Source organism: Stylophora pistillata, chromosome 7, assembly GCF_964205215.1.
Source record: "Stylophora pistillata chromosome 7, jaStyPist1.2, whole genome shotgun sequence".
Taxonomy (NCBI): Eukaryota; Metazoa; Cnidaria; class Anthozoa; order Scleractinia; family Pocilloporidae; genus Stylophora; species Stylophora pistillata.
The window spans coordinates 11951663-11972254 of NC_142525.1; the positions used below are offsets into that span (position 1 = coordinate 11951663).

At 37.6% G+C, this 20592-nt stretch overlaps 1 protein-coding gene and 1 pseudogene across 1 annotated transcript in view; one reads left to right on the top strand and one right to left on the bottom strand.

Annotated features, from left to right (window-relative positions):
- Nucleotides 1-4795: 4795 nt before the first annotated feature.
- On the bottom strand, nucleotides 4796-5278 carry LOC148726645 (uncharacterized; annotated as a pseudogene).
- Nucleotides 5279-12559: 7281 nt separating this feature from the next.
- The window catches only part of LOC111343084 (RYamide receptor), a 28253-nt gene continuing 20220 nt past the window's right edge, over nucleotides 12560-20592 (top strand). The window contains exon 1 of the mRNA XM_088727870.1: nucleotides 12560-12685. The gene's annotated coding sequence lies outside the window, so the exon portion shown is untranslated. The remainder of the gene's footprint in view (nucleotides 12686-20592) is intronic.

Here is a 20592-nt window from a genome sequence, read left to right on the forward strand (position 1 = left end):
ATGAAGATACGCTATTATCCTCGCCTTACATCCCTTATGCTCTTCTGAACGGCATCATTTCCGGCGATGTTCATGGTAAAGTAAAAGGTAAAGGTGTCTTTATTTCTCCAAAAACAACATACGTGTTTAGTTACAATTTTAAGGTTGAAATCAGACAGGCGCCTCTGGCAGCCGTGTTTAGTCCGTAGCGATTTCACCTACCCACCCAACCCACTCCAGGGAGGCCATCCATCACGCAGTAATCTTGTGCGTGGGAATTTAACGTCTCCTACACCAACCCTGCAGGAGACGGGACCTCCATTTATTCGTCCCTATCCGAGAAGACTAGAATATCTAACCATTTCTTGATGTTAAAGAAAGGAAGCATATTCTTCTCAAATCATTTTAAGACCCTGAGTGTTGGTCCGGCCGGTATTGAACTCTCGACCTCCCGCACAGCAGTCCGGCGCTCTCCCAATTGAGCTAATCAGGCGGCGCTTCATGGTGACGCTGCAGTGACTGAATTTGTAAACATGGCCGGGAGCACACAAAGATGCAGTGGAATTTGCAGGATATAGTTGACTTAAAGTGCCTCTTGAAGGAAGAGGTAAAGCTCGGTGCTAATCATGGTGGCCACGTCTAGAGTAAATCTAGTTTCTATCACTATCTTATCCTGTTTAAGCGCTACATTTCTAAACCATTTATTATCCTTCGAGGCTACTTTTAAATCAAGGTGGAAACCCCTGCACACTGGTGTTTAACTCAAGAAGAAATGCACTCATATCGTCAAACATGGTTTTCATCGATCAAGAGTTCCAATGCAGTAGCACACTAAACACGGATTTGTCTCCTTAGTCATCTCTGACCACGACCTTACACTGGACATCGCGGTATACGTTGATATTTCGACCAACCCCGGTCCTGCTTAATCTATTATCGCCACTGGTAGCCGGCACAGAGCCACCACTAGAGATTTAATTCGGCAACTTGGTTCTCCAGTTCGCCAAACAACGACCCTACAGTACTCTCGGCGTGAACTGGTGTCGCTCCGGTTAATTTACAGCCTTCAGGAGAGACGGTCAGTTTTATTTAAGAACATTCGAGCGGATGGAATTTTTAAGTACCGAGGGAAACGGTCTGGAAGACTTACTAAAACACAATTAAATACAGGCCGAAGCAAATATTCTTCAGAAACGAATGATTTTTCTACCTTGAATAACTATTCACAGTCGAACAATTACACTTTACCAGGGCTTTCAGTAATTCCCGTGAGAAAAACTACGCGCGTCATCTCCAGTAGCTACACAAGTCAAAGAACTGTTAATTGCTATAACTTTTCCCCCTTGAATGAATTTTTACGGTTCAATTGTCACACTTTACCAAGACCTTCAACAATACCCGCGAGAGTAACTACGCGTGTCGCCTCCAGCCGTTACACAGATCAAAGGGCCGTCAATTTCAATATTTTTGAACACCCACAAGTCTGATCTTTTTTTTATAACGGAGACATGGCTGAAAGATTCTATTGATGACAGCGTAGTTGACATTAGTAGCTGCAACATCCTACGCAAAGATAGGACCCACAGGCTACATGGGGTGGGGCTCTATGTGTAAAAGATTCCATCAAATTCTCAATTCTACGGGACTATGAGTGCCCTGACCCCGAGGTCCCTGAGGTTTTGTGGGCCAAGATCACGCCCAACCGATTGCTCCGGAGTTATAACTGCCTTATCATTGGTACAGTATACCATCCTCCACCTGCCAAAGATGAGCCCCTCATCGATTACATGATGGATTCTCTCTCTGGTATAGAGAGTGATATCCCTGGTGCAGGTATAATTCTCGCTGGCGACTGGAACAGGGCAAATGTTTCACCAGTTATTTTGATAAATGGACGACCTGCGTGAGGCGGAACTGCTTAAAAGTAGTTCCGCCTCACGCATGTGGTCAATTTTCCAACAAGAGGGGATCGTACACTCGACAAAGTGTTAACTAATCTTACAGAACACTACGAGAAACCCTCTCCATTCCCGCCCTTCGGACTATCCGATCATTGTAGTGTTGGTTTGTTTCCAAAAATTAGATCGAAGGCCAATATTCCTGCAAACAGAGCGGTTACTACACGTGCTGTGAATGCTGAGTCCAAACAGGCTTTTGATCGTTACATGACGGGGCTCGACTTGTCATTAATCGACACTATAGATAGCATTCAAGAACATTATGCTCACTTTAGTTACATAATTCGCGTAGGTTTAGATTCTATCCTTCCCAAAAAGCGAGTTAAGTTCCACCGAAACGACGCACCATGGATTTCACCCAAACTCAAGGCACTTATAGCACACCGTCAAAGAGCATATTACCAAGACAACAAACCATTGTTCCATTACTACCTGAACAAAGTAAACAGGGAACGAAAGCTCTGCAAACGCTCTTATTACAACACTAAAGTCAGCGTTTTGACCGAAAAAAATCCTAAAATGTGGTGGTCCGAATGTAGGCGGATATGTGGAATGAACAAAACAACTACAAGTGTCGCAAATGAGCTCCTTGTAAGTAAACCAACTACCTCAATCAACCTTAATATCTTGGCTAATGAAATCAATACAGCTCTGCTAGAACCTCAAGCTTCGTTTGACCCACTTTTAGATAATATCAAAACTGTGAGCAGTGAAGGTTTTAAAACCCATTATTTCACCCGAAGCTACCTTCAAATGCCTTATTACGGTCATCTCCTCCAAATCCGGGAGCCCAGGTAATATCCCAAACTGGGTCTTGCGTGATATCGCTCCTGAGCTCGCTCAACCCCTTCATTGTATCATCAATTCCTCTATTAGTCAAGGGACTTTACCGACATTTGGAAATGTGCAAACATCAGCCCTCTTCCCAAAAAAAAGATAGTTCAGGATGCGGCGAAAGATTTGAGACCTATTTCATGACACCAACGTTGTCCAAAATTGCCGAGCACTACTTCGTCCATGAACATGTGAAACCAGCACTTCCGAAACGCTTGGAACTCGATCAATTTGGGTGTATTCCAGGGTCGTCCCCTGCGCATGCGTTGATAAATCCGATGTACAATTGGGCGCAAGCAACAGACGGAACGGGGAACACCGTGCGTATCTTTGCGTTGGACTATAGAAAAGCCTTGGATCTGATAGATCACAGCCTCTTGCTATAGAAACTCTCGACCTACAACATGAACCCTTACATCATTAATTGGATAATAGCCTTTCTTAAATATAGGAAACAAAGGGTCAAACTTGCACATGATTGTCTCTCAGAGTGGGGTTCGGTCCGAGCAGGAGTACCGCAGAGAAAAAATTGGGACCGTGGCTATTCTTGGTTATGATAAACGATTTGAAAGTACCATCAGCCAATGATTGTATAAAATATGTGTATGAAATAATAAGCAAGGGTGGTCCTGGCAATGCTTAGTCTATGATAAAAGAAGTAGCTACCTGGTCAACACTCAACTCGTTTCAGCTCCATCTGAAAAAATGTAATGAGCTAAAAGTTCCCTTTCTGCGCTCCCCTCCTTCCCACGATCTCATAGAAATTAATCGCTCTAAGGTTAGTGCCGTTAGTGTCATGAAATTACTGGGTGTGTATTTTCAAGACAACCTCAAGTGGAACACTCACGTTACTGAGACGATTAAAAAGGCCGCTAAGTGCCTTTAGTTTTTAACTCAGTTAAAGCTAGCTCAGGTGCCATCACCAGAATTAACAGATTCTTATCAATCTGTCTTACTTTATGGATTTCAGGTCTACCATTATAGTCTCCCCAATTATTTGAGCTTAAGTTTAGAGCGTGTTCAAAATAGCGCCTTGAAAATTATATACGGTTATGATAATCATTATAGAGAAGTGCTTCAGATGGCAGAGCTCAAAATCCTAAGAGATCGGAGAGAAGACCTTTGCTTCAAATTCTTTAACAACATCGTTTCCAATCACTTGGATTGTTTATACCATTTACTGCCTTTCGATAGCCGAGATCAACTTATGGAGTTACGACGACGCAGACCATTTAAAGTTTCCTTTAAAACAAATCGGTTCAGAGATACTTTCATTCCAACACACGCAAGACATTATAACTAAAATTTATTATAATTGTATATGTAAATTAGTTCCCTTTTAGGTTTGATTTTATTTTATAGTTCTATTACATAATTTGCACACCTTTGCAATTCAGCTTCTAGCTGATATTAACGTATTCTTAATAAACGACTATCTATCTATCTATCTCTCTATCTATCTACCACTGTTGTCAATGGCTCGTGAAATGATCTGCTGCTCTCAAGCCCGTTGGCTGATGCGTGGCCTTTGATATTCTTTATTTCACACTTTGGGATAACAGAACTTTTCACCTTCTTTACCACGGTTTTTCGTGCACTATGACTGGTCAAATTCTTGTCGGGACACAGATCCTTCAGCGGTGAGTTCTCTTTCGTGTTTTTCGTGATTGTGTTTGTATTTTTTTTCCCATTGGGGTTTTCTTGTACCAAACCCTTGAAACCGGCTTGTCGATGACTGTGAGGTAAAACGGACCGCTTTTCTTCATTTCGCTTGGTCGCTTCCCCAGGTATCGTTTGAACAACATGACGGGACACCATTCCTCATTCCCTGTGGCAAACATTTTGGGGGTGACTAGTATGGGTTTCATGCTAAGTCCTCCCTGTCTCGTCTTAGTTGGACCTTCTGCGAAAGTTAGAAATTCGTTCTCGTCGTCGTCGCGCTGTAAAGTGAAATCTTCAACTTTCATTTGGTGGTGTTCTTGTCGCCCTTGTAGGCCAAAGGGCTGAGTGAGCAGCCACCACATGGTGTCAAGTAGAGCTCGTAGAGTGCCTCCTCCAAGCTGGCCGTTCTGCCAGAAGACTTCTTCCTCTTCTTTTGTCAAAATTCTGGATCGGGTTGGTCGTCTTCCTTTGCCCTGCTCTCGTAATTTCCTGGCCTTCGTTTGTAGGACTTTTCTGGAGTTAAGAAACTGCCTATCTCGGATGATGGACTTTGGATAGGCTTTTGATTTCAGATATCTCTCCAGTGATGCCTGCATTACTTTCAGGCAGTCGGGCTCATATTCATCCCCGTTTTCTTTTCGTAACTCGGCATAAAACTGCGCCAGTGTTTGGTTGACGACATCGCTCTCGTACCCTCCTAAATCTGCTTGGAAGTTTCTTTCATTCGCCCACTTTTTAAAAACATTCTTCCAGTACTCTGTGCTTTTCCTCGTGTTTTCGTTTTCACTTTTGTCTTTTAATTCTTCGATATATTCCTCGTTAACTATCTCGAAATGAGACGCCATTGTTACAGAAAATCCTCAGCAACAACTTTTCGATAGCATAAGGTGTTCCTAGGTAACCTGAGTACCAATCATAAGCTCGTAATTTTTCTCTCTTCTCAGGGAAAAATAAAAAAAAATACCCTCTTAATTGACCAATAAGCACTCAGTAATTTTGCCCTCTATTTTATTAAGATTAAAACTAACGGGATTCAGATTTAACGTAGAGGATGAACGAAGCGATTTGGAAGGTGAGTAGCGAGTGATAAGGTCTTGAATATAGATTGGAGTTTGCCGATGCAGTGCTTTGAAAGTAAGTAGTAGAATCTTGAATTTAATTCGTTCAGAAACAGGTAGCCAGTGAGGATCGAGGAGGATGGGAGTGATGTGATCACACTTCCTAGACCGTGTAATCAGTCTGGCAGCTGCATTCTGCACTGACTGAAGCTTTTTGATGATGTATTCAGGGACATTGTATAGTAGAGAATTGCAGTGATCGAGCTTGGAAGTTATAAAAGCATGCATAAGAATCTCAGTAGTTTGCATTGATAAGTATTTCCTAACACGCGAAATAGTACGAAGATGATAAAAGGCAGATTTATAGACACTGCTTACACGGGGAAGCATCGACATAGTGCTATCGAAGATGGCGCCAATGTTTCTGGCATATGAAGAAGGCTTGACGATGTCAGTTCCAAAGCGAAGATGGGGTCGGGATTGCTGTGGATTATACTTTGAGAATAAATAGAGAACCTCGGTTTTGTCTTTATTCAGTTAAAAAACTACCAAGAATTTAAGGGTAGACAAGTTAAAACCTGCAGGTAAACTGAGCCCGTAGAAAAGTTGTTTCGCTATTCTATAAATTAAATAGGTTCGCATTAGACAAAAAAATGTTTTTTTCTATTTCGCCGAAAAAAAAAAAAAAAAAAAGAAAAACTGACTTAAATCGTAGTAAAAGAAAAATGGGAATCTTTTACTGTGCCCGTTGAACATATTACGTTTATAAAACAGCTGAAGCTCTGATGTTTCATCAGCATTTGGAACTTATTTTGTAACCTTAATTCTGTTGCAATATTCAAGAAGGAAAAACATACGTTTTATCTGTAGAATCATGAGACACTTTTTTTTGAAAAGTTGTGATTGATTTGGCCGATTTTGACGTCTACTTTTAAAGGCAGCTGGTGTCTGGGGAAATAAATTTTGATATTTAATGTTAAACTTGAGTCGAAATGCATTAGTCTAAATATATGTAGCCGTAAGTTTTGTCACCTAGATTTTACGTAAAATGACTAAAGTCAGATTATGCTAATGAAAGACACATTTCCTTGAAACTTGTTTCTCTCCTAAATTGATGAAATATAATCGTTAATTTCTGTTGATTACACAAGGAAAATACACATATTGTTTAGAGACAGAATGACGAGGTAAGGTAATGCAAACTGAGCGCTAACGAAGTTTTGCACCATAATGTATGATATCTTGTCTATATGATAAAGATAGTCCGAGACTTACCCACGAACGAGCTTTGATATCTATTATATATCTTCTTCAAAGGTTTCATTTCCATTAAGCATTTCATTTACGAGGGTGTCATATCGTGGAGACAAAAGACAAATAGTATGGCCTTGAATTTTACGTCCGTGAAATTTCTTTAAAGTAAAAAAAAAAGTTTCCTTCTTCTGTTTCAATTCGTCGATTATGCTGTTCTCGCATCTCCAGGTGACAAAACATGTACAAAAAATCGGACCTCTTCAAGTTCTTTCAAATGTTACACGAAAGCTGGCGAAATTGAACAAAATTGCAGATGGAGAATTGTGATAGGGTAATGCGTAAGATACTTTTTTAAACGAGTGAGTGCAGCCTTGCCAAATACTCCTACATTAAAAACATATTTATCTCACTCTGAAATATCCTGGATATTAACACAGACAAACTCTGTAGGGGGTCATCTCCAGATAAATTTACGAACTTTTAAAAAAATCGTATTTAAGTCATTATTTCCGTTTAATGTATAAACAATATCTGCGTAGATGCAATTTTGTCTTGATGAAGAGTTATCGTAGACGGTTTAAGATTATTATTAGTTCTCTGAAAAGTGTAAAAATCAATGATTATTTTCAAAAACTATTGTAGCATCGTTAACCCTTTTAAGGTATTTCAAATTGAGGGCTTGGATTCGAACCATTTCTTGACATTGCAGCAGAAACGGTGCAGTTTTTATATTTTTTAGTTTTAAGAAGAAGTTTTATCTCGGCTTGAAGCCCTATCAGTCTGAACTTTTCTTCCTACTCTTCTAAGCATAGGTTAGTTATAGACGCGGAAACTGGGCCTGCGTGGGCAGTTCTGTCCAGTGTTTTGAAAGAACTTGCAATATTTGTCAATATTATCGATATAAAATAGCGAACGCTAGTTTTTTTGCAGTGTCAGTAACATTACCAGGGAAAGTGAAACAGAAACTCGAGATTCTTGGACGTAAACAATGAAAAAGCTTAGTAGGTGGTCATACCTGCCCTAGAGTTTAACAACTACATAATTAATCAGATACAATGAAATATATGAGGTTCATATATTTTGAACTGCGGTATTAGATACATATGATGCACGATCCCCGCAGTAGATAGCGCTATTTAAGCTATAGCGAAAATCAGACCTGAAAAAAATCAGGCCTGTACGGGACTCGAACCACTGACTTCTGCGATACTAGTGCAGCGCTCTACCAATTGAGCTAACAAGCCAACTGGGAGCAGACCGTTAAGTTGATTCGTAATAAACCCGTGAAAGTGATAAATCAGATACATTGAAAAAAAAAACTAATGTTAAAACTAATATACAAAGCATTTCGTGATAAGCCACTACTAGTGCTATCCGATACTATTATGACGAAACGCCCTACAGGTTACTCTTTACGAGCGTCAGAGTCCTTATCGGTGCCACGTTTCAGCTCTATTTATGGTAAAAACTCTATTGCTTATAGAGAGCCTGTATTATGGAATATTTTAATTTCTAAGGATAAAACTATTCCTAATACAAGTTATCAAAACCTGAAGAAGAAAACCTGTTCAATTTAAAGAGTTGACATTCAAAGAGACCTCTACAACAACCACAAATTTTAGACGTAAAGATTTCCATTATATTTAGGTTGCGTGATAGCTTTTAATAATTTAATTTTTAGATAGTTTGATATTGTTATGTATTATATATATCTTTTTCTTGGGTTTAGTATTTATGCACAACTCCATAAGCTGCATAGCTTTTATTACTATCGCGCTAAATAAAGGTTGTCTGTCTTTCTGTCAGTCTTTCTGTCTGTCTGTCTGTCTGTCTGTCACACTGTTTGTGGTAGACCCACACTAAAGATGTCGAGCGTTTTCAGATAACAGGCAGAAATTAAATTAAACAGCACTCTTCGTCAGATGACATGCCTTTGTAAACATGCCTAAGCAAAGAAGTCCGAGTTCACGCAGTTATGCGTCTTGTTTCCACATAGGGTGGGGCGATAATTGAGCTGATAATTAAGATTTGAGCGAACCAATAATCAGAACACTAGGAATGCAATATCCAAAATCGAGAATTTAATAATTTAATAATTGATAAGAGTTTAATTGTTAAGCTCAGTTTACAGTCAGAATTAAATACAGGAACATAACTGTCTTTTTTTAGAATTTGCGACACTTTTCATTCCCATTAGACAAGTTTTCAGCCTCTGATTGATCCGAATTATTTTTGTAGGTTATCTATCTTCTTACACCAAACAAAAACTTAAATAAGACAAAAAGATCGAAAACTGAATCGAATCATTTTATAAATACGAATGTACATTTATGGTTTTAAAGTGGTTAATAAAAAAAGCTATTTATAACAACCCATAGGCAGTAGGGTTAGACAGTTTGATGATGATATTTCTTCAAATATCCGCTAAAGAAAAAGGCAGTCATAGTAGATCCTTGTGGTTTCTGGTGTAAATATAATATATCTACTTTCCATTGACTTGTCGCTAAGCATATACGTATCTTGAGACCTTCTCTAAAGGACGACACATTGGCATCGGAGAGGTAAGGAAGCACGTTCAAATACTGTCTGCGTTCAAATTTGAAAATCCATAGCTTGCTTTGTTTGTCAAGAAGCCTCCAAAAACTCTAGATGAACAGCATGAATTGAAATACGACACAGACAACTCAGCACGTTAAAATCTTTGAGGTTATCATTAAGGAGACGTAAAGGTGATAGTTTTGGGAAACAGCTGATAAATTATAATTCGGCTTAGTTTGCACTTGAAACTAAACAGGCTTTGTTACGACAAAATTAGCGAATATTTTCAATGTTTAATGTCTTTAATGTCTTTTAAAGTTAAATTATCATTATAAACAATTTCCCTCTGCTCTGCGAATATTCATTTTACTGCTCGGAACAGAAAAAGAATTTTAAAAGCTAATTTAAATAGTTGTTAATACCTAAGGTAATTACATTTGTATTCAATTTGAAGAAAAGGCTTTTGAGTTTGAACAACACTTCCCACAATCTCTAATAATCGCACCAGAAACTCTGAAAGCCGAAAAAAAGACTCCTCCCATTTCGCTGATGTACGTAGTTTGTCCGGAAGAAGAAAAACTCTTCTTGTGCTTTTAGTGGGGAAAAACCTCGAGTAAGCAGTTATGTATGATTGTAGAAGTAGATTTTGGGCATCATATATCAGTATTATTTTTTGGCGCAGATGGCAACTAGTGAAACATCACACCTCAAACGGTTGGCGTAGCCTGGCCATGGACTCACGCATGCGACGTCAAAACAATATTTACATAGTCAAGAGGAACTTTCTCAGTCGTGGGAAACGAGACGAGATATCTTTATCTGGGAGTATTTTAATGCTCTTAAAATAGCTAATGTTTCTTATTGGCACTAAAATTTATGAAGTAGGAAAAACTCAGCTTCAGTCTTTGGGGGTTTGTATCTTCATTTTTTCATACAACAGATTGAATACAAGTATGATAACTTCAAACTTAAAGCCTGGTGTCTTTTTAATAAAAAAAATGGTATCAGTAGTTATGCCGATCTGAATAGTAAAGTCATATATACTTTAAAATCATATTGACGAATACGATATCGATCATAATAAACTGTTATTAATGACCAGGGAAATTAAAAGGCGCAGTTCCAGAAGAAATTTAACACCTGGTATGATTAAGGGGAAATGGTATTGACTTAACGTCGTCTTATGACAATTTCATAATTAGTTTTGCCAGCAATATTTACAGCCTTCGTCAATTTAAGCTGACTGTTCAAACAAAGACGACCCCGGGAAAAAAGAGCTGCCCCACTTTATGTTCCCCTATTCAGTCAGATAAAAAAAAAAGCATTATTTTAAATTTTCCCTAAAAGTTTTAATAACAGCAATTATGTATATCACTCTGAATAGCAAAATCACACATATATATGCCTATATTTTTTTTTTAATTAACAAGAGAGTCATCAATTCTGGCGAACTGTTATTTAAGATCAAAATAAGGAAATGCACTTTAAGTGAAAAATTTTCCCCAATGATTGAAGGAAATGAATAAATTTCCTTAACTGTCTGTTGCTTTAAGACCATTCCATCATTTGTTTTCCGTGCAATTTAAACTTTTCTCGTCGAAGTGAACCAATTTTTCAAACAGAAATGACGCGATGAAAAAATAAAACCTTGAAAAAACCTACCTTACCATAAACAACAGCAAAGTGCTTGGCTGAATCAGATAACTTGCCTTGAGGATTGACAGACCCTCGATTTTCTATGTTTTATGAGTCTAGAGATAATACTCGTTGCTTTTCCTTATCTATCCTCTAAAATGGCTGAGTAATTTTCTGTTGACTTTTGAGACGGTTAGTAAATTAAGTATCTTCTTTACGATTGGTCGTCTGCTTGATAGTTCATCTCACTGTGTCTCACAACTAGATCGAATATTGACATTTCAGTCCTTAAAATTGAGGAAGTGGAAGGTATTTATTTTTATGAATCCCCGTGCATTTAAGTACTTTCTTACATTGTAAGTTGCAAGGTAAGTTGATCCTATAAATTTTCTTTGTTAGCACAAAAATTGACATGATTTTGTAGCAATCAGGAGTGAGTTGCCGGGTTTAATTTCGATCAAGAGCTCCGTTCACGCTTTGGTGGAAAACGATGTCAAAGAATGAAGAAAATAATTTAGAGCTGTGCGCTACGAAAAACTTTATATGCAACTTCTTCCAATAGCTACATTTTCTTTTCATATTAAGAAATTTATTTGCATCTAAAATTGATTCAAAGGAATTGGTATTACTCATAACATGGTACGTGTCACGAAATCTCATAAAAACGAAACTCAGGGCGATTTTTCATTTCGCATGCGACACTTGTTTCTTGGTTTTGCTACGGACATTTTGAATTTCAGAAAAAAACTCATCTTCGACCTCAAGAGTAATAACCGACAATTAAACGAACTTCCCGAGGGCAGAAAAGTCTTGATCAGTTCTTCAGGCAAGGTAACAAAATCAATTTTTAGTTACTTTTTATACAACTAGATATGCTTACTTCCAAATTTGCTTTCTGCCTGTTCGGAGATTTTATCCATTTTTAAGTTTGATCATGATTTGGCTGTTGTCACTGTTTTAAACCACAGATAGCGAATATTGGGAAAGACAAACAGGAAATCAATTTCTTCCGAGGCAGAATGGTACTCCGAAATCCATAAATGTCATATCCGCGTTTAAAAAGTACATCTTGAATTATATATGACAGCAAGATTTCAAAGAGTAACCGAATCTCTCGAAAATTGTGTTTAAATTTAATAAAATTTTGCGGTTTGTCGGTAAAAAAGATAAACTTTGCTCCTCCTTTCTTCATTTGTTATCGAAATCGTAAATCTTTGACAAATTAGGAGAAAGTTTTCCTAACCAAAATCTTAATTTGCACCCCACAGCAAATTTTCATAAATACTCTTTTAATAGTATTTACTTTAGATATTTAAAATAGAGCTTTACAAGGGCGGTGATTGGCTTGCTCGAAATTGATTAGCAAGCTCTACGCACTTCACAGTAGTCGAAGAGACAAATTTGCGTGTCAAGAATACTTAAACTCTTGACATGCAGTTTTGTGAAATTAAAAATTACATCAGAAATGAATTAATTAATTAGAAATGAAAATTTCTCGCCATTTTTTGGTAAATTGACGGAAATAAAGTAATTTTTTTGTGGTACTCCATGTGGAGATTATTGTATGGTTTTTAGAGCGTACTTTTTCTTTAACTTTTTTAAAAATTAGAATGTTCTTGTTTGGCCATCTATCTTAATTATCAATATTATCTAATTTGTAAAGTTTCTAGAAATTCTACGTCACTTGAGCAATTGTTTCGTGGGCCAGAGTGAGCTTTATCTTGAATTGGTTTTGGTTGGTGCGGTGAGAAACAACTTGTCAATGAGGTGAGTCATATTTTCAAACTTTCAGCTACAGCCGGAACAATTAATGGAAATGACTGCAAAAAGAGTTTAAACATTCGCAAACTTTTCTGGAATTGGAAAAATGTACTTCAAGATCCAGAACATCCCGTGAGGTGCAACTAGCTCGAGTAGCTCTAAAGGACCTTAAAAACGCTCACTATTGATATTGAGCGGGTTTTTTAGGGGTTTTTTTTATTGTGGCGCGTTTTTCGACGTTAGGTCTAAGCTGGTTTGTTGACTGAGGGTTAACCCCAAGGAGTCCTTGTTTGAACGCTGTTTAAATAGTAATTCGCTCTGTTACACTTTAAATCTTGCGCCAATCATATGTTTAAAAAATTTAGAGATTTCATTCGATATTCCATGAATGAGTTTCTTGTGCTTCACCCGTAATTTCAAATCGACCCCGATCGCGCTGTGCGCTTTTCTGATTTAAGATTTCTTGCCTTATTCCAGTCATAAGGCCAAATGTGAGAGTGGTTAAGTCTGGTATAAATTTGATATTATTTTTAGTAGAACTGCACACGTTGATCCCTTGTTTCTGATCACACTATGCCGCGCCTTTCGGTCTAATCAAGCGGAGACGAGTCCAACTCTTTTAAAAATTTCGTCTGCTTTTAACGTAAATTAACAGGGAAGGTAAATCAATCGAACGATATGGCATGCAAGCTTTCATCAAAGAGGACGCTAAGGCATTAGAGGTTTAGAAGAATATTCAATTAATTCCCTTAATTTGGTTGACAAAATTGGATTTCCGGTCATTTGTGCTCAAACCTATGAGTAAACTGCTCGGAAATTCAAAATCGACCACGATCGCATTGTGTGCCTGTCTGATTAAAAATTTTTTATCCGATTTCTCGTGCGATTTAAGGGAAAAATGAGGTAGTGAATGAAACTGATAGAAATTTACAGGTATTTCGAACGGTAGGAAATACACACGTTCAAAGTTTTGTTTCTGGTGGACCTCACAATGCCTCGCCATTTGGTCTACTCAAGCTGAGATAATGTTCAATTTTTGAACAGACTTCGTCTGCTTTGAATGTAAATTAACAGAGAAGAGAAACAAATAGAGCTATATAAAATGCAATTTTTCATTTAGGAGGTCCTAAGGCAGTAGAGGTTTTGAGGAATATTCAATTAATTCCCTTAATTTGGTGGACAAATTGGATCTCCAGTGATTTGTGCTCAAATCTATGAGTAAACTGCTCGGAAAGGAATAATTGCCAACAAGCATGCCTGTTGCAGGACTTCACGATCTTTAATATGGGGAAGCAAGGTAGATTTCGAGTTAGAATTTAATAGTATATTAACAGCAAACTTGATTTCATTGCATCAGCAAAAGACAAAATGACTCAAAGACAATAATTAAAGAAACATTTTCTGGTAATAACCATTTATCGAGAAAAGCCGTAAAATTCAACGGTCAATCGTGAAAAGATTCACTTACCCTTCAATCTCCAGGGACATTCCCCATCGACACCCAGTGAGCCATATGGTGACAAGACATTGAGATAACAGTGTCAGACTCCTAGAAGTAGAAGTCTTTTTTTCTGAACGACAGTCTTGATGAAATTACCAAAACAGCTCAAGAAACGCGAGATTTCTGGGGACAGAAGATCTATTGAATAGAGGACATACTTGAATGGAGTTGGTTCAAAAACTACCAAGGCTTTAAAGGTAGAAAATCAATATCCGAGTAGTTAAAGAGGATTTAACATGACCACGAGAAATTGTGTTTGTCACCACAAGTGGTATGTTCTTGTTGTCGTGTGCATATTTAAACTTAGGTGAGACAATGAAAAACCTACACGTAAACTGATCTCGTAGAAATGCTGTTCTCTATTCTAAAAATTAAATAGGTTTGCATCAGACAAAAAAAAGAGATTTTTTCTCTTTCGCTTAAAGAAAAAGAAAAAGTGACTTTAACCGTAGTAAAAGAAAAATAGGGATCTTTTACTGTGCTTGTTGAACATATCACGTTTATGAAACAGCTGAAATTTTGGTGTTTCATTAACATTCGGACCTTATTTTTAACCTTCATTCTGTTGCAATATTCAAGAAGAAAAAAACATACGTGTTATCTGTAGAATCATGAGACAACCCTTCTTTGGAAAGTGGGCCGAATTTGATGTCTACCTTTGAAGGCAGCTGGCATCTGGTGAAAGAAAATTTGAAATTAAATGGTAAATTTGAGTCGAAATACTCTATTCTAAATATGCATCGCCGTAAGTTTTGTCACCTAATTTAGGGAAATAGCTCCTAGATGAAAAGAGTCAGATTGTGCTAATGGGAGACACATTTCCGTGAAATTTGTTTCTCTCATGAATTGGTTAAATATAGACGTTCATTTCTGTTGACTGTACAAAGAAAATACACATATCGTGTAGAGGCACAGGGGGCCCACACAAGCTGCGTGTCTGGTCGTTTGTTCGAAATATAAAGAAATGTATGGGAGGATATTGAAGAGTCATAATATCGTAAACTTATATCAAGGAATGTTTATGTTAAAGCTTAAAATAAATGTAAATCTACCTCACTTGTTGTGTATTGTCGTTTCTGTAGTTCTAAATGGCGAATTTGAGCGATTTGGTAGACTTTGCGTTGAGTGTTACTTTACTGTATAAGAAGGAAACAAGGGTGGAAAGCTCATTTTCGACCGCTCCAGCGCGAGGCCGATTTTCACCCAGAAATTAGAATCACCCGGCTTCCAAATCGAACACTAGATAAATTAAAAGGTTGACCCTTCTTCTTGTGTCATTGAATCGACGTTTGCTTCCTGGCACACCAAATCTGTGCCGCGGATGCCGATCGCTTGGAAAGCTGCATTTCTCGAAAGTTTTTTGGCGGTTAGCGCTTGGATTTTGAATGGATCTTCGATTCAATGACACAAGAAGAAGCGTCAACCTTTTAGTTTATCTGGTGCTCGATTTGGAAGCCGGGCGATTCTAATATCTGGGTGAAATTTGGCTTCACGCTGGAGCAGTCGAAAATGAGGTTTCCACCCTTGTCTCCTTCTTATACAGTAAAGTAACACTCAGCTCAAAATCTACCAAATCGCTCAAAATCGCCATTTAGAACCACAGAAATGACAATACACAGCAAGTGAGGTAGGTTTGCATTTATTTTGAGCCTTAACATAGACATTCAAGCTTGATATAAGTTTACGATGTTACGACTCTTCAATATTCTCCCCTACATTTCTTTATATTTCGAACAACCGACCAGACACGCCGTTTGTGTGGGTTCCCTGTGGTAGAGACAGAATGACGAGGTAAGATAATGCCAACTGAGAGGTAACGAAGTTTTGCACCATAATGGATGATATCTTGTTTAGATAATTAAGATAGTCCGACACTTACCCATGAACGAGCTTTGATATCTATTAAATGTCTTCTTCAATGGTTTCATTTCCATTAAGCATTTCATTTACAGGGGTGTTGCTAATGCGCATTGATATCGTTGAGACAAAAGACAAATAGTACGGCCATAAATATTACGTCCGTGAAATTTCTTTAAAGTAAAAAACTTCCCTTCTTCTGTTTCAATTCGTCGACTATGCTGTTCTCGCATCTCCAGGTGGCAAAACATGTACAAGAAATCGGTCCCCTTCAAGTCGTTTCAAATGTTACACGAAAGCTGGCAAAGTTGAACTAAGTTGCAGATGGAGAATTGTGATAGGAAGGACACTTGTGCAAAGCACTAGCACAGAGGGTAATGCGTAAGATAATTATTTTTAACGAGTGAGCGCAGCCTGGCCAAATACTCCCGCATCAAAAATATACTTGTCTCACTCTGAAATCTCCTGGATATTAACACAGACAAACTCTGTGGGGAGACTTTTAAAAAAATCGTATATAAATCATATTATTTCAGGAAAATGTATAAATATCTGCGTAGATGCAGTTTGTATCTCGATGCAGAGTTATCGTAGACGGTTTAAGAGTATTATTAGTTCTGTGAAAAGTATAAAAATCTATGATTATTTTCAAAACCGATTGGAGCCTCGTTAACCTCTAAGGTATTTCAAATTGAGCTGGGATTCAAGCCATTTCTTGACATTGCAGCAAAAACAGTGCGGTTTTTATATTTTTTAGTTTTAAGAAGTTTCATTTCGGCTTGAAGCCCTTTCAATCTCAACCTTTCTTCCTACTCTTCTATGCATAGGTTAGTTATAGACGGGGAGACTGGGCCTGCGTGGGCAGTTCCGTCCAGTGTTTTGGAAGAACTTGCAATATTTGTCAATATTATCGATATAAGATAGTGAACGCTATTTTTTTTTTTTTTTTTTTGCCATGTGAGTAAACATTACCAGTGAAAGTGAAAGAGAAACTCGAGATTCTTGGACGTATGCAATAAAAAGCCTAGTAGGCGGTCATACCTACCCTAGCGTTTAACAACTAGATAATTAATAGCAGCTGATGAACAAGCTACATTTAATATATACATTCTCATTCTAATGAAAATGGTTCCATATATTTTCAAACGTTCTCCTTTCTAGGAAATAGAATCGTATCCGGTTTTCATTCGTGCTTTGAACTATACTTGTCCGGTGACATAGACAACGTAGGTAGTACCTCATAAGTTAACATTTCGTAATCGTAAAAGTGAGAGAACACTTAAATTAATTTTCAACTGATGACGAATGGCTGTCTTAGTAAAAGAAACCAGCCTACCAACGCCAGGGTGATTTTTTTTACTCGGGCTTCCTGTGGAATGCCCAAGTTATAAATTAGGCTTCGTTATTTTCCGTCTTGAGACGCAAAGCGCAGTCTAGCAAGCAAAGCGCATGCGCTGAGTATGCTTTTTCAGTTGCGAAGTAAGAAAACAAGTATACGGCATTTAATCATAAAGTATATACACAGGTAAGCTTCAAAGCACATGGTTATCATGATGGCCAGAAAGAAGCCCCGTAATTCAAGGGTAAATATGTCTTCTCTTATGCTCATTCGACATACAAATGCACACACTGTTCGGAGTAGACCCAAACTAAAAGATGTCGAGCGTTTTCAGATAACAAGCAGAGATTAAATCGAACAATACTGTTTATCAGATTACGTGCTTTTGTAAACATGCCTAAGCAAAGAAGCCCGAGTTCACGCAGTTATGAGTCTAGTTTCCACATAAGGTGTGGTGATATATGAACTGATAATTGGGAATTGAGTGGTCCAATCAGAACACAAGAATTGCAATATCCAAAATAGAGAATTTAATAATAAGTTATTGTTGAACTTAGTTTACACTCAGAATTAAATACAGGGATATAACTGTCTTTTGTCAGAATTTGCAAACCTTTTTCATTCCCATTAGACAAGTTTTCAGCCTCTGATTGATTCGAATTAATTACTGTAGGTAATCTATCTTCTTTTACTAAACAAAAAATAAAACAAAACAAAAAGATCGGAAATTGAAGCGAATCACTTTATAAATAAGAATATACATATTTCATTTTAAAATGGCCATTAAGAAAAGCTATTTAAAACAACTCATAGGTAGTTGGGTTAAACAGTTTGATGATGATATTTCTTTAAATATTCGCTAAAGGAAAAAAGCAGTGAAAAAAAAATCTCGTGTATTGTCTTTGCTTCTTAGTCCGTTTCCTCATGGAAAAATTCAGTATTAGTTATTTGCGGTGGGAAACCTGGCAAAGACAGGACCGGTCACGGTATATGTGAACCACTTTCAAACCTCTTGCGCAGGCAATTCATGCTCAGCGACACTAGAAATACTATTGGCCTTTTTCTTCCACTTTAAAACTCTTGAACATTATAACCGACTAGCTTTGTAGGGTCATTCTTTCTGGCCAAAATTGGAACTCAGAAGCCTATTTAAGTCAGGTAATCTCTTTGAGGAAATAGTTCCGAGCCAAATGTGAATTGATAAAAATCATGGTTGATTGTCTCAAGTAAAAACCCGAGGCATGTAGGCATACAATAAAAAAAAAAAAGCACAATAGCCAGCCAATAACAACGCCGATCTGATAGATGTTACCAATAAGGATCGAAATTAACAAGACAGCTAATGTATAACATGAACCAATAACAGCAAGCGAACCAGCTGCGTATCATTCGATATTCGCATGATTTTGTTTATCTTCGTCCAGGCTTCGAATCGAATCTGTATTTCTTCTGCTATCCTTCGCATAGCAGATCTTTGTGTTTTCTGTGTAAATATTATATACCTACTTTCCATCGACTTGTCGCTAAACATATACGTAGACGTTTAAAACCTTGTGTATAGGACAACGCATTGGCATCGGAGAGGTAAGGAAGGACGTTCAAATGCTATCTGCGATCAAATTTGAAAATCCATAACTTGCTTTGTTTGTAAAGAAGCCTTCAAAAACTCTAAATGGACAGCACGTTAAAATCTTTGAAGTTATCATCAAGGAGACTTTAAGGTGATAGTTTTGGGAAACAGCTGATAAATTATAATTCGGCTTAGTTTGCTCTTGAAACTAAACGGGTTTTGTTTCGACAAAATTAGCGAATATTTTCAATTTTAAGCAGACATGTTTAATACATTTGATTGGCATTTGGACAAGTAATTTTGAAACAAATTTATCATTATAAACAATTTCCCTCTGCTCTGCGAATATTCATTTTACTGCCCGAAACAGGAAGTGAAGTAGAACAACACAGGTATTCCAAAAATATTCAAGAAAGAGGCTTGCAACTCGAAAAAAAAAAACAAACAAACAAAAGCAGAACTTTGCTAAATAAACTAAGCCGCTTTCTTTCAAAGCCACCTATCAGAATATTTGTATTGTTGAATAGTGCAAATTTAAAAGCTAATTTAAACAACCGCTTTATTCCCAGGTAATTACATTTGTATTCAGTTTGAAGAAAAGGTTTTTGAGTTTCAATAACACTTTCCAGAATATCTAATAATCACGCCAGAAACTCTGAAAGCCTAAAGAAAGATTCCTCCCTTTTCGCTCATGCGCTGAGGCAGTTCGTCTGCAAGGAGAAAATCTTTGTTTGTGTTTTCAGTGGGGAAAAACCTAGAATAAGCAGTTAAGTAGGATTATAGTGGTAGATTGTAGACATCACATATCAGTATTATTTTTTTGGCGCAGATGGCAATTAGTGAAACATCACACCTCAAACGGTTGACGTAGCCTGGCCATGGATTCTCGCATGCCACGTCAAAAACATCACTTAAATGCTATTCGATTTTAAAATATTCTTGGATTGTAAGGCTAAGGAAGTCTGCGGAGGTCATTCTTTCGACACGGCAATAACTCTAGAAGCCTAAAACTAACATATTGAGGTTATCGATGCAAACAAATAAACGAGGCCTGCAAATAGACGCCACCTGCACGGGCGGTTTCAACTTCAAACTAGTAGTTTTGAGTTAATTCCAGCATAAGATGAACGGATTCTTGGTCTCGTGGCGTCCATTTGCAAGCCAACTTATTTTACTTTTACCTGGGAAGTCTTTGATCGGGAAAGATTAATTGAAAAGGCCTCTTGTAGAGGCAAATGACCACTACGCTTCGATTCATTAACACCTAGTAGACTCAATGAAGTATTTAACTCACGATGCGAGGTAAAATATTATATTGGAGCGATGTAATTGTAACCACTCTGCTCCTAATCTTCTTTTAAGCGCTTGATGTTAACACACTTACATGTCGGTCCGCCTGCGACTGAGTGTGTCTCCTCCTGCCAGCAGTCATGAAATCGATTTATTGTTCTAGAACATAGTTAATCGATTATGTCTAGAAGTATGTCAACAGTTCTGTGGCACAGAATTAACAAATTAAAACTTAAGAGCTGATGTTTGCAGTAGGCAGGAAGCGTGTCACAGTGAGTCTATCAATTCAGAAATCATACGTATGTGGGTCAGTTTTAAATAGATTCTACAGATTCGGAGTCGTTGCAGTTACTTAA